The following is a 15758-nucleotide window of genomic DNA, read 5'->3' on the forward strand; positions in this document are numbered from 1 at the left end:
TTAGCCCTGGAGATAGCAAAAAGGCTGGAATGTTTGGATCTGGGTCATAGGCTGAACCTACAATGGAATCCCCAAATTCTGAGAGATCCTGAAGCAGGAATCCTGCTGTTTCCACTTTGGTGGCAATCCCATTGACATTGTTCGTGTACTTGAGAACAGGGCAGTTCTGAGCCTAAGGATGTGGACGATCCCTGAGTCTTAACAAAATGCTCTCCTTCCTTCAGTATCTACCATGGTCTTACTTCCCAACTCAATACAGATTTGTTTACGGAGGATGTAGGTCCATAAGTCCTATAATAAACATTCCTTTGATTTGCTGTCTGTCAATAGCAGACAGATATCTGAAAAAAGAACCCAAATATATGGAAACTAAGTAACACACTTTTATATAACCCATGGTCACCAAATAAATCAAACAGAAACTAGAAAAGACTTTTATCTTAATTAAAATGAAAGCACAACACATCAAATTTATGGGATGTTGCTAAAGCAGTACTCACAGGGATTGCTGTTTTAAGAAAGAAAAAATATCTAAAATCAACAAAAAAAATTAAGGCCCACTTTTACTTTTAAAAATTAAGGCCCAAAGTAAGTAGAGAAAGAAAATAATAAAGATTAAAGCAGAAATCAATGAAACAGAAAACCAAAAGGTCAATGAAAGCAAAGCTGATTCTTTGAGAAACATAATCAAATTTATAAACCTCTTGCCAGACTGATTAGGAAAAAACATCAGAAGACACAATTTCTAATAGCAGGAATGAGAGAGATGACATCAATATAGATTTTATAGATAAAGAAGGATAATCAGAAATTATTATGGAATTATGAAAATAAATTCAACAACTTAGATCATAGAGACAAATTCTTTGAAAGACAAACCATCAAAGTCTACTCCAGAAGAAACAGATAACCTAAATACCTCTGTATATCAATTAAAATAATTGAATTTTTTTTAAAGATTTTATTTATTTATTTTTAGAGAGGGGAGGGAGAGAGAGAGAGAGGGAGAGAGAGAGGGAGAGAGAGAGAGAGAGAAACATCTATGTGCGGTTGCTAGGGGTTCTGGCCTGCAACCTAGGAATGTACCCTGGCTGGGAATCGAACCTGGGACACTTTGGTTCCCAGCCCGCGCTCAATCCACTGAGCTACACCAGCCAGGGCTCAAAATAATTGAATTTGTAATGAAAAATCCTAGTACAAAGAAAACTCCAGGCTCAAATGGCTTCACTCGTAAATTCTACCAAACATCTAAGGATAATTCAGTATTAATTCTACACATCTTCCAGAAAAAGGAAAGGAGAAATATTTCCTAAACCTCATTCTATGAGGCCTTCATTACCCTGATTTTAAAGCTAGACAAAAACATTGTATGCTAGAAAATAACAGACCAAGATTCTTCATGAATATATATACAAAAACTCACCACAAAATTTTAGCAAATAAAATAACAATACTGTATAAAATGAATTAATACATCATGACTAAGTGGGGTTTATCCCAGCAATGCAAGATTGGTTTAACACTCAAAAATCAATGTAACTCACTATATCAATAATCTAAAACAAAAGCTAAATGATTATCTCTAAAAATGCTAAAAAAGAATTTGACCAAATCCAAAATTCATTCCTGATTAAAAACTCTGAGCCACCTAGGAATAAAGGGGAACATCCCACTGACAAAGGGTATTCATCTACAGCTGATGTCAAATGTAACAGCGGAAGACAAAACGCTTTGTTCCTAGATTAGGAATAAGGCAAGGATGTCTGCTCTCAACACTTCTTTCTCTTCAACGTTGCGCTGGGTGTTTTATAAGTGCAACAAGGCAAGAAAAAAATGCATCAGGAATGGAAAAAATGAAGACATTGACAACAACATAATCGTCTAGGTAGAAAATTCAATGGAATCCACAAAAAACTACTAGAACTAATAAGTGAGTTTATCAAAGGTGCAGAATACAAGATCAATATATAAAATAATCATATTTCTGCAAAGGAACAAGTGGAATCAAGAAATGTAAATATCATAATAGCATAAAAATATGAAACATTTAGGGATAAATACAACAAAGGATGTGAAAGACTTGTACTTTGAAAGCTAAAAAATAATGGTGAAAGAAATGAAAGACATAATGAACTATAGCTATGGATCAGAAGACTCAATACTGAGTTTTCCTTCAAAGTAGAAATTGAGAAGCTGATTCTAAAATTCACATGAAAATGCAAAGGGCTTGGAACTACCGAAACAACTTTGAAAAAGGAAGACAAATTTGTAGGGCTAACATAATCTACTTGCAAGATTTATCATTTGGCTATAGTTATCAAGGATCTAGAGACAAGTAAATCAATGCAACAGAATAGAAAGTCCAGAAATAGAACCATACATCTATGGACAAATGAATTGTGATAAACTGCAAAGGCAATTTAGTAGAGAAAGTCTTCAACAAATGGTGTTGGAACAATTGCCTATACAGACAAAAAAAATTATCCATACTAACGCCATATACAAAAATTAATTTCAAATGGATTATAGAACTAAATGTGAAACCTACAACTAAACACATCCTTGAAAAAAACACAAGAGAAAACCTTTGTGAAATTAGATTAGGTAAAGAGTTCTTAGATATAAAAACAAAGGCATAATCCATAAAGGAAAAAACTGATAAATTAGACTTGATCAAGATTAAAAACATATACTTTCTAAAACCATTAAGAGAATGAAAAGATACAGATTAGGAGAAAATATTTGCAAACCATATCTCATGAAGGGCTTATATCTATAAAATATAAAAAATCTTCAACTCAACAAAATGAACACCCCAATGTGAAAAATGGGGAAAAGATTAGAACAGACATCCCACTAAGTAAGATATATGAATGGCAAATAAATGAAAGAAAAAATACTTAATAATATCGCTATTTACCAAAGAGATGTTAATTAAAACCACAAAGAGATACTACTACATACCTATTAGAATGGCTACCATTCAAGAGACAGAGTATATGAGGTGTAGGCAAGGATGTGAAGGAACTGAACTTTCATATACTGCTGGCAAGAATGTAAAAATAGTACAAACACTTTGGAAAACAGTTGGGCAGTTTCTTAAATAGTTAAACATGCATCTACCATCTGATGGAGCCATTCCACTTCTAGGTATTTAGCCAAGAAAAATGAAAGCATATGTCCAAACAAAGCCCTGTATAAAAATGTTCATAGCAGCTTTATTTTTAATAGCCCCAACTGGAAACAACCCAAATGTCCATCAACACATGAATGGATAAACAGTCTGTGGTAGATGCAGACAATGGAACGCAACTCAGCACTGAAACGGACTATACGGATACATGCTACAACATGGATGAATCTCAAAATAATTATGCTAAGTGAAAGAAGCCAGATAAAAAAGGGGTATGCACTTTATGATTTCATTTATTATATAAAATTGTAGAAAATTCAAATGAACCTAACGGGGCAGAAAGCACATCAGTGGTTGCCTGGGGGTAGGGTTTGGGATATGGTTGCGATAAGAGAATGGAGGGATTAAAAAGGGGTATCAGAAAGCTTTTGGGAATGTTGGATATATATATTCATCATGATGGTGGCTTCATATATATATATATTCACTTATTAACATGACTGTCGATAAATATTAATATAGCAATAAATATATTATATCAGTAAATATTAATAACACAATATAATGAAAACACATTGATGGATATTAATAGAAATACAAATTAATAACTAATAAATATATTGATGACATGTGATGTGTTAATAAATATTATATTTATAGATATGTTAAACATGTTCTTTAAATATATTCAATTATCATGTGTTAATTATACACCAATAATGTTGTTTTAAAAGGACACAAAAACTGCAAGGCAAATAAAGTGGGGATAGTTCTTACAAAATATTTGCCAGTTACCCTTAATATCAGGGAGGTGAACACATACATATACATACACCCACCCATACACTTGAAGGACATAAACAGGAAATTTAAAAATGAAATAGCAGTGGGCATTAATGATGTAAAACATACACAATTTCACTGGTAATTAAAGAAGTAAAAACTAGAATAATAAAACATCTCATTTTGCCCACCAAATTGGCATGGTAATAGAGAAAAGATGCATTTTTTTTTTTTTTTTTGGTGAGGGCATAAGGATACATAACTGGAAGAATAGAATGGGTGCAGTTTTTGACCCAGTGATATCCTAATAGGAATTTTATATGAGGCCATTTTTTTATTGCTTGTTTTTTTTTTCTTATAGTGAAAGGCAGGTGTAAACAGGCAGAACATAGGAGAGGTGTGACCCTGAAGGTGGTCAATGTGGCTTCTTTCACCTGCAAGTTTAGATTTCTTTGTAGGCTTGTGTTTTAGCTGAAATAAGTGTTGGGATTTCAGGTAATTTTTTTATTTTCTTCTTTTTGCTAATGTGTATTACTACAACAAAAAATAACTTAATGACAGAAAACAACTTTAGCTCATTTCTTTTAGCTCAGTAATTCTCTATATTGTAAGCTATAACTGAGAATAATAAAAATCTATAAAGGAATAACTTGAACCTAAAAAGTTTCATGAAATAATATTTTACCCCAATTTTATTAATGTTTTCCTTTCCCTTTAATGTATTTCTCTTACAAATATAAAAATTAATTATAGAAAACCAAACTGTACAATTGGTCCCCATTTTATATGAGAAAGCTTGGATCTATGGACAATACCTTTTTGTGTATGGCACAAAATATACTGTATTGCTCAAATTCATTTTAGCAGCAACCTTTGCTCCTCTTTTGTAATTTTGGTCTTCTGCATTTATGGTGCACCTATGGGAAGAGAAGAATAAAATACGCTGAGTACAAGTGGCAAAATTAAAGAAGTGACAATCGATAACAAGGCAGCTTTACATATTTACAAATAATATTACAAAGTTAGAATTTTATCTTCATCTGTTTGTGGATGACAAATGTAAAAGCTGAAGTTTTCCCAACAGAGACACCAGCTACTCCTTCCCAGGCAATACCAGGGAAACAAACGTGTCATTAGATTTTGGAATCTGTGTTGAGGCTTCCGCTGGTTTGCTCAAGTCCAGGGAAACTCAATAGCGGCTACCAGCAAACAGGACTAATCTGACAGCACACATTGATGCTACTGATTGTCTGTCAGGAAGGCTTACATTCTGCATTGCTTTTCCGATAGGCATGACACTTTACACTGACTCATCCATCTTCCCTTTCCGAGGCTCTCCTATAACCAATCCCCCACACTTTGGGAGTAATGATTATTCTTTATTATCTACTAAAGAAGTACATGCCCAATGTAGAAAATCTGGGAAATATATAGTACTATATGAAAAAAAAATCCATAATCCTACCCAGGAAAAACTCCATTACCAGGTTGGCATACGTTTCTCTAAGCACATATTTATTTATTTCTTCATGCCCATATTTATCTTGTTAAACAGCTGAGATTGCATTTACACATATAATGTCATAGACCACCTCTTTTGTCTAACTATATTATAAGCATTTTGCCATGTCATCAAACACTATTCACAAAGATCATTTAATGACTACTCAATGTACATCTTATGGAAGAGCCATATTTCATCCATGACTGTTTCTCCACAATTTGAAAACAAGGCCATAGCCAACCCTTTGTTGAACTATTAAAATTTATTATGTTTTGAAGATCTTTGTGCATATTATCTATCTATGTCTTAAGGCTTTCTTTGGAATGGATTTCTAGAAAGGTATTTGTTGGATCAAAGAATGTAACAATTTTAAACTTATGCTATTGAAATAATTTTTAGATACTTGACTAGCTTTGGAGATGAAGGCCTCTGTGGTGGGAGGTGGGGTGGGGACTAGAAAAAAGATACCAGTCTCCATTTTCACATTTTTCCTGCTGAGGATGTCCCAATCTCCACTCACATCTGTACTTATAAACTAATCTTCTTCATTATTTTTGTTACTCCCCGATTCTGTGGCTATGAGGTGCCTTAGATTAACTGGTACCTAAAATTTGCCGGAATTCAGCATCACATTTTACTGAATCACCAACTAACCAGTAATTGTTATGTCTGCATTTCTACCCTGCTAATCTAGTCTGACTATACCCTCAACAAATGAAAATATTCCTTTTGTTTTATATTAATACTAGTTGCAAAATGTCTAAGACAGTAGATTTAAAGAAGGCATTTACTGACATCCTCATGTCCTAGCTAATTTCAAATGTGGGAGATGTTCACTTTTAGAAATTATTCATATGCTATGAACATCCATGCTTAGTATTTTTCTCCTCTCTAAATACTCATTTTTACACTATTTTCTTAAAATATGTAGTCTCCCTATCTTCAGGTGCACGCCTCTATCAATGTTCTAAAACTGTCTGAGGCTTCTAAGAATTAACGTTTCTGACTTTTACCATTTTTTCCTCCTGCTAGAACAATGCACGTGTTATTGAGCCTGAAAACTAGACTCGGAGGTTTATCCACTACATCTAAAGGGATGTTCTCAGTTTCCTTCCCTTTCACCACCTCTCCTCTTTCTCTAGAAATGTCTCTTTAGATTCCATGAAACTGTCATTTCTTGTTTTTCCAGATTATTCCTTCTTTAGTTTATCTTTTCCATGATCTCTGAGTAAAATGTGGTCCTTGAAGTATTTGCCTGCAGCTCTCTGTGTGAGTGCAAGCCGCTCTCCTAATTGTTGCCCATGGAGTGGTTTCATGTAACACAGTGTCACTCGTCGGTCCTAAACTCCGTTCTAAGGTCCAGTCCCATGTTTTCAAGCATCTCTTTGGCGTCTCCCCTAAATGGTTCATACACACCTCACATTAACTTGACTCTTCCCTTCCCTTTGCCCCAATTAATTCACAATTCTGCTTCACACATTTCTTTTTTGTGCTCTTCACTTTCCATTTCTGTTAGTACTCATTATCCCTTTCCTCTGTGTCTGCTTTCAGCCACTTATCTTTTCTGGAGCTCGTCTTAAAAACACTGTTACCATAATCATCTTCCTGAAGCACGGTTCAGATAACATCATATCTTTGCTCAGAAACCCTTCAGTCTCTCCCTGTGGCCTACTTCAGCGAGCTGACATTCAAAGCTGGCCCCAAAGCATTACTCTAACCTAAATTCTAAACTCGATAATCAGGACAAAATGAATTATTGTACAGTTACATTTTCATAACTTTGTCTTTGCTTATGTTGTTGCCTCTGCCTAGAACATCCGAGTCCCAGCCACCCTCCCAGTCCAGCTAAGTGTCACCTCTTCTGTAACACCTCCTGTTTTCTCTCTTGGCTTCAGTTTTAAATGCACACATATTAGCGCTCCCACTGGGTGATGAGTGCTTCTTCAGAGCAGGATACATGTCTAAATGTATGTTTTTAATTAAACATTGTATCCTCATGCCATAGTTTTTAAAAATCAGTTTTTATTGAGATATATAATTCACATCCTATACAACTGACCCTGTGAAAGTATACAACTCAATGCATGGTTTTTGCATATTCACAAATACGTGCGACCATCCTGGTCAGTTTCAGAACATTTTCATCACCACAAAAAGAAGTCCCATACCTTGTAGCCATCACCCCCTTGTCCCATCCCTCCGTTCCTAAGCAACCACTAATCTACTTTCCATTTCTGTAGATGTCCCTGTTCTGAACATGCTATATGAAAGGACTTCTATAATAATACTATTACAATCATTTGTGTACAAGTTTTTGTGTGAACATACGTTTTTGTTTCTCTTGACTAAATACCTAGGAGTTGAACTGCTAGGCCCAATGGCCTCTTTATATAGCAGACACTCTATAAAAGTCTGCTGAAATATCCTTCCCTTTTTCATCCCAGTTTTATACTAAAAATTATCTTTCAATCCATCCTTCCCTCAAAATATGAGGAATATTTTTCCTTCCAAGACGACAGCATTTTAATAATTAACTGAAGATGAAATAATATGCATGAAATTATTTTTCCCCTTTTCCTTGACCTCCTGCAAACTCAGGTATTGCGTTTATGGTGAGAACATAGAACTGTGCCAAGAATGCAGTATTTCAGGTCTTGGGCCCTTAGGCCAACTGAACAATCCAAAATCCAGGTAGCTTATAATAGAAGATTTTATCAGAGACATGCAACCGAAATTATTTTTTTTCATTCTTTAGTCTAAGAAAGGGCAATCTGCCAACAATGATAATCCAGTAAATTATTTTTCACAGACATCATGACTCAGTATAGGAAAAAAACACTTGTTGCCCTGGCTGGTATGGCTCAGTTGGCTGAAGCATTGTCCTGTAAACTGAAAGCCTGCGGGTTTGATGCCTGATCAGGGCGGGCACCTGCCTAGGTTGTGGGTTTGGTCCCAGGTCGGGTGCTGTGCAACCAATTGATGTTTTTCTCCCTCTCTTCCTCCCTTCCCCTCCCTGTAGTAATACACAAATAAATCTTTTAAAACTAGCAAAAAGTTTTCCTATTTTGCTATCTATATCTTACACGGTAATCAAGAAAAGTTTAATTTAACGTAAGATTGGACTTCTATGTCATTATTTCTCTAAAGGCCCTCATAACACTTCAATAAATAGTGGTGGATTTAGTTTTTAAGGGGATGAAAGAGTAAACAAATTTGGGGATCTCTTTAAAAAAAAAACTTTGTACACAATTCCCACACAAGTAGGTATAGGGCCTTAGAAGGGCTGGTATAAATGAGGGACTCTCAAACTTAAACTTCATCTGTGTAAATTCCTATTATTTCATTCATTATCTTGCTCCCAGAAGGCAGATAAAATATTCATTTTACAGCAGTAAAAAATGAAGTAAAAATAAGTGATAGGACGTTTTCAAAGTCAAGACTGAGTCCAGTGTCTTTTCTAATCTAGCTACAATACAACCTCCCAGACGGCTTGGAGAGAACTGTCTTTACAGAAATAAATGACTGTTTTGGTTAGCTGTTGCTACAGTCTGCCACTGACACCTGTTATTCTGAGATAAGAAACCATTTTTATGGTACTTTCACTTTGAAAATGAAACTAGATGACACTTGCTTTTTATATCAGTAATTATATATGCCCGTTGTGATCATTCATCACTCCATTTGAGAACTGGAAGGGAACCTTAGCGATCATCTCATTTCTACTTAGCCAGTAATGCAGAAGTGGCTGGGGGTTACTGGCTATCATAATAACTATAACCTTTAGACTACTCCTGGGTCAATCGACATTAAATATTGTGAAGAATACTCTTCCAAGTCACCTTTTTAAGACTTTATGTGTGCTAAAAAGCACAAATATCAATTATTTTGGTTTCTTAAAGACTATTATTTCCTCCCACCCCTTAAAAAAATAGATGTTTAGGTTGAGAGACAGATGGGAAAGAAAAAGCTCCTTTAAAAAGAAAAGATTTTATTTATTTGTTTTTAGAGAGAGGGGGATGGAGAATGAGGGAGAGAAAGATTGATTGGTTGCCTCTTGCCTGCTCCCAACCAAGGACCTGGCCCCCAAGGCAGGCATGTGCCCTGACTGGGAACTGAACCTGTGACCTTTTGGTTTTCAGAATAGCACCCAATCCACTGAGCCACACCAGTCAGAGCAGGAAAACTCCTTTGGATTTCTTGAATTTAACCCTGAAAAGTTTAGTTTTGTGTGATACTTTAATATGAAGCTAGCAACTTGAAATCAATTATTCATCCATTGTGGGAAAATGGTACTTTACCTGAGTTAAAACCAGTACAAAAATGGTGCTGATCTGTCTATGTAAATTCCAAACTATTCCAATAGATTTAACCAGGCTTTTGAAGTCTTCACTTCTTACTGTAGCTTAGTCATATGTACAGTATGAAAATGGAAATGATAATTTACTCATTAAAATAGGGTTTCTTAAACTTGATTAATATTTAGATTGCTTATAAAAAATTCTCACAGATCCCTAAGACTTTAATTTTTTTAGTCATTCACTTTATTTATTCATGTATTCATTCATTCAGCAAATATTTATTAAGTGCCTAATATGTGTCTAGTACTGAACAAGGCTTTAGGTTGTTCCCTACTTGCATAGAGTTTATATGTATTCCAACAGAAAGAAACACATTAAGTATTGATATGTCGGGCATTAATACATATAATAAGGAAATATTGAATGAAGCAGGGTCAGAGGTCAAGGCAGATCTCTCTGATGATCTGACAGTTGAACATACACCTGAAGGCTAAATGAACCGAAGGAAAAGCCCTGGAGACACCTAGCAAGGAAGAGTGGTCCAGGCAGAGAACACAGCAAGATGCTTGGTGCATTCCAGGAGAAGCCAGGCCAGAGTGGGTAGCACAGAGTGAGCAATGGAGAGTAGAGCAGGGGAAGAGACTTTGGATTTTATTATAAGTCAACTGGGAAGCCATTGAAGTATTTTGGGAGAGAAGTGATTTAAGTATTTTAAAAAATCACTGTGACCACTCTGTGAAAAACAAATTGTAGGAGTACAAAGTTTAAAAACAGAGAAATCTGGAATTAGCCATTACGAAAGTCCAGGCAAGAAATGATGGTGGCCAGTGCCACCATGGTGGCGGTGGTGGAGGTAGTAGTAAGAAGAAGTTAAATTCTGGAATAGCTGAGAAGGAACAGCCAATGGGCTTCGCTGTGTTGAGTGAATATGAAAGAGTGGTGTCAAGGATGACTTGAAAGTTGTGGCCTGAGCTACTACTGAAGATGAGACTGCTCATTTATTCATAAAACTGCAACAGACTTCTTACAGCTTTTCTATAACTTCTACACAACCAATTCACAACCCCTCCTCAAATCAAAGTTAACAACACTGATTTAACATAAAGACGCTATTAATTCTGTTGATACAATAACGCCGAAAGCAATTATGTCCCTATCAACCGTGTTTCAGCTTTTGTTGTAAAGTGTGAGTACCTGTGACAGCTTAATTCCCCCACCACTTTCCTCTGCCCGCATTCCCGGGGAAACTTCATTCACACAGCCTGCCTTGACGTCATCTGGCCTTTGAGTCCCACATCTATGCATTACTTCTATACTTTCCTCATCACTTCCAAGACAAGTCGAGTGGCACCACTTGGCTGTGGGCTATGGTAATCACAAACTCAGGCCCTTTAACAACAGCAAACCACAGGACTGTTTGGTGGTCATCCAGATGATCTGCTATGCATTTTTTTTAAAGGAGACAATTGTCACAATGAATACATAACATTTAAACAACCTCATAGAGGATGTTTAGACCCATTTTCATGTCTTCATTTTCCCAAGGGTCTGTGGATCTACTTGAAAACACTCTAGAATGGAGTCACAGCTTACACAAGGCGGCTGGGTTACAAAGATCAACACTCGAGGCCGAAACTGCAGACAGTTCAAGTTGTCCTTGAAAATCCCAGGCCATACACCTGGTTTTATTTATAAAATCCTTTCAAGTAATTCTCATACACAGTTAAGTTTGGGAACAGCTGAGCTCATCTAAAGAAAAAAAAAGTCTATCTATAAAAGGATTCTTAACCTTTTTTGTGACATTAACCTCTTTGTGAGGTGAAGCCTACAGCTGCCTTCTCAGAATAATGCTGTAAGTGGAAAAAAAAATCAACCACTTAGAATTACAAGGGAAACTAATTACACTGAAATAAAATGATCAAAATATTAAACAAATTTATCATATAGCAATATATGTGTTTCTCTATTAGTTTATTTAGTAATAACAGCTAGTAGGGAGTCTAATATTTACAACTTCAAAGATAAACATAAACAGTATTTTGAGATTTCTGTAACTGTTATATATTATAAAATATCTGTGACTGTTGACAAAGTCTCGGATATTGCCAATAGTTGTGTGGCTTGTTGTCAAACATTCATAGATTATAGGAAGTGCTAAATTTCAGTTGGAGTTTAGTGAACAAAAACAATATTTTCTAACACAGTCTGTGATCTATAAAAATATGGGCATTTCTACTACTCTTAGTTCTAGATAACCAGTACAAGTAGATAAGGAATTCTAAAGAGTTTATTCTGTTTTCTATCAAGCCTCTATAACCTCCCTTTTTAAAAAAATTTTTTAATTGACTTTATTGGATTGACATTGGTTAATAAAATCATATAGGTATCAAGTGAACCATTCTACAATACATCACCTGTATATTGTATTGTGTGTTCATCATCCAAAGTGAAGTCTTTTTCCATCACCATTTATCCTCCTTTGCCCTCTTCTATCTCCTCTCACCCACCCTTTCCCTCTTATAATTGCCAACCTATTGTCTGTGTCTATGGGTTTTTCTATTTTTTTTTGCTTAATCCTTTCACCATTTTCACCCAGCTCCCCAACTCCCCTTCCCTCTGCAGATGTCAGTCTGTTTTCTGAATCTATTTCTATTTCTAGAAATAGATTTTCTATTTTGTTTCTATTTTGTTCATTTGTTGACTTTATTCATTAGATTCTGCACATAAATGAAATCATATGGTATTTGTCTTTCTCTGACTGGCTTATTTCACTGAGCACAATACTGTCTTAATAAAAATTAACAGACCGTTGTGAGGATTAAATGAGATAATATATGTCAAGTATATAGCAGGTGCAGAAACAAGGTTTGCAAGATATGGATGTGATTCTTACTTGATCACATCCATATAATATTCATTGTTATTGAAAGGTTGTAGGGAATTATTTGGCATTTCCCAAAGTGGTTCTACTGAACTGCTTTCACTGCTATGTTCTTTGTCATTGGTAGTTTCCTCACTATAGAACTTTATCTGACAGGGTGGGAGTTCGTTGAAATGTACGTATAATGCTGTTCCACTGGAAGTATTAAAGGTAACAGTCACTGCCAGGGCTTTTAGTTGCAGATGATAGAAACCAATTCTGGTTAACTTAGGCCAAAAAAAAAGGTTATTTATAGGTGATATTATGATTTATAACCAGAAATATGTATTTGGTTTTCATCCTGACTGTGGTGCAGAAATCCTAAAACTCAGAACTTCCTAAGTGAGAAGAACAATAAAGGTGAGTCTTTTGTTATTCATAACTAACCCCTGTCAACCACACCTGAGCTTATGTTAATGAGCTGACTTCTGGAAAGCCTCTAAGGATGGGGGCTGGTTGCCAATGGAACCAGAACACATTAGAGGGCTGGAATTTTCAGCTCCACCTCCCCGACCGCTGGGTAGCAGGGCAGAGCTAGAGACAGTCACCAGTGGCCAAAGATATAATCAACCTTGCCTGTGTAATGAAGCCTCTCTAAAACCCAAAAGGATGGGGTCCTGAGAGCTCCTGGGCTGGGAAATACATCCACACGCCTGGAAGGAGGCACACTCCACTTCCACGGGAATCGAAGCTCCCATGCTCAGCCACTCTGGACCGCATCCAATGTACCTCTTCAGCGGGCTGTGCGGCTGTATCCTTGATAATAAACTGGTAAACCTGAGCAAATGTTTCTCTGTATTCTGTGAGCTGCTCTAGAAAATTAACCAAACCTGAGGAAGAGGTGTGGGGACCTCTGTTCTATGTAGCTGGTCAGTCATAAAAGCGCAGATAACTTGGACTGGAGGACGTGGAAGGCAGTTTGTGGGACTGAGCCCTTAACCTGTGGGGTCTGACGCTACCTCCAGGGAGACAGTGTCAGAACTGAGTTCACTGTCTGGTGGTGTTAGACAACACATCCAAAGAGCCTCTCTTGCAGCACAATGGAACAGGAAGCTCAGAAAATGGGTAGGCCCCTAGAAGGGCAAAAGCACAATCAGGATCACGCTCAGTACTGTCTGCTGATGCTGTTGCCACGTACTTCTGCTCCACTGGACTCTTAGCATCTCCACACCTGCCACAAATTGTCTCTGTTGTGCCCTGGGCCCTCAAGATTCAACGTCCTGGTCCTGGGTGGGAGCATCTCATTGATCAAAGTCATTTGCCAGCTGCCAGGCAACTGAGAAAATAATTATCTACCTGTACTTCTTCCTACCTACAGCAGGAGGAGGAACACTGCCACCTTTCTATGAAAGCAGAATAGTGTTCAAGCATTGGGCAGCCCACACTCCAAATACTTACTCATTCATGAGGAAGACCCACATCCCAGCTCAGAAGATAAGGGCAAATTTGGATTTGGAGTGTTCTGGTGTTTAATTCTGTCTCCCTGACCGATTCCCTCCAACCTGAGTAAGTTTTATTTGTTTAAGTTCCTTCTACATCTACAAAATCTTTAATAAGAGGTATAGTGACCCTGAAGCAGTGCTCAACTATTCATTCAATCATTTATTAATTCAGCATTTACTTGACACCTGCTGTGCTTAAGGCATCATGCTAGGTGCTAAAAATATATATAACACAGGTCTGTGTTCACAAGAAACTCATTATCTAGAATCAGGGAGTGTTGTGAGTACTATGGAAGTTTGAAAGAGGGACAGAGGACTTCTCTCTAAGAGGTGGGGGATGAGAACGATTAGGTGGTTGATGGCTGCATGGAAGAGACGGCATTTGGACTGCTCTGTAAAGATCACGTTGAGTTGTAACTGGAACTGGTGTGAGCAAATGACTGGAGGTTGCAGCATGTTTGGAATGGCAAGGAACTTAAGGAGTTGTTCTGAAGATCTGGGACAGGACCTTTTGCAAACAAAGCAGGAAGAATCTATTGGGTCCAGATTTTCAAAGAGCTTGCATATCAAGCAAAGTATTCAAAGCCTTTTTTTTTCTTCTGTAAGTGACAAACACAGATTAAATTAGAATCAGGCTTTAAGAATAATACTCTGACCTTGGCTGGCGTAGCTCAGTGGACTGAGCATGGACTGCGAACCAAAGCAGCGCAGGTTCGATTCCTAGTAGGGCCCATGCCTGGGCTGCAGGCCACGGGCCCCAGCAACTGCACATTGATGTTTCTCTCTCTCTCTCCTTCCCTTCCCTCTCTAAAAATAAATAAATAAAATCTTAAAAAAAAGAATAATACTCTGACCACAATGAGTTATCGCCTCACACTTAATAGAGTGGCTATTACCAAAAAGACAAGAAATCAGTATTGGCAAAAATGTGGAGAAAAGGGAACTCTACGAGCTATTGGTAGAAATGTAAATTGGTGCAGCCACTATGGAAAACAGTATGGAAGTTCCTCAGAAAATTAAAAATAGAACTGCCATATGATCCAGCAATTCCACTTCTGGGTACACACCTGAAGGAAATGAAAGCACTCAAAAAGATGTAGACATCCCCATGTTCGCTGCAGCACCAATTACAATAGCCAAGGCATGAAGGCAACATAAGTGTCCGGCGATGGAGGAATGAGTAAAGAAAATGTGGTATACATGCACACAGTGGAGCATCCTTCAACCACAAAAAGGAAGGAAATCTTGCCACTTGCGGCAACATGGTTGGACCTTGAAGGCATTATAGTAAGTGAAATAAGTCACAAAGAGAAAGACAAACACCATATAATACCACTTATATGTGGAATCGAAGGCAAAACAAAGCAAACAAAAAACACTCCAAACTCATATATACAGAAGGCACATTGGTGGTTGCTAGGTTGGGGAGATGGTGGACAAAATGAGTGAAGGTGGTCAAAATGCACAAACTTTTGGTTATAAAATAAGTAAGTCCAGGGGATGATGTATGGTACAGCATGGTGGCTACAGTTAACAGTGTTACATATTTGAAAATTGCTAAGGGAGTAAATCTTAAAAGTTCTTATCACAAGAGAAAATTTTTATAGCTATGTGTGGTAAAGGCAGTGAGCTAGACTTATTGTGGTGATCATTTAGCAATATATACACACAGTGAATC

The 15758-nt window shown here is 36.9% G+C and overlaps 1 protein-coding gene across 2 annotated transcripts in view; it reads right to left on the minus strand.

Annotated features, from left to right (window-relative positions):
- Positions 1-15758, minus strand: part of TAOK3 (TAO kinase 3) — a 138271-nt gene that overhangs the window by 72736 nt on the left and 49777 nt on the right. For both annotated transcript variants that reach the window (XM_036014140.1, XM_036014139.1), the window contains exon 2: positions 4732-4833. The gene's annotated coding sequence lies outside the window, so the exon portion shown is untranslated. The remainder of the gene's footprint in view (positions 1-4731; positions 4834-15758) is intronic.

Source organism: Phyllostomus discolor, chromosome 13 (assembly GCF_004126475.2).
Source record: "Phyllostomus discolor isolate MPI-MPIP mPhyDis1 chromosome 13, mPhyDis1.pri.v3, whole genome shotgun sequence".
NCBI classification, from domain to species: Eukaryota; Metazoa; Chordata; class Mammalia; order Chiroptera; family Phyllostomidae; genus Phyllostomus; species Phyllostomus discolor.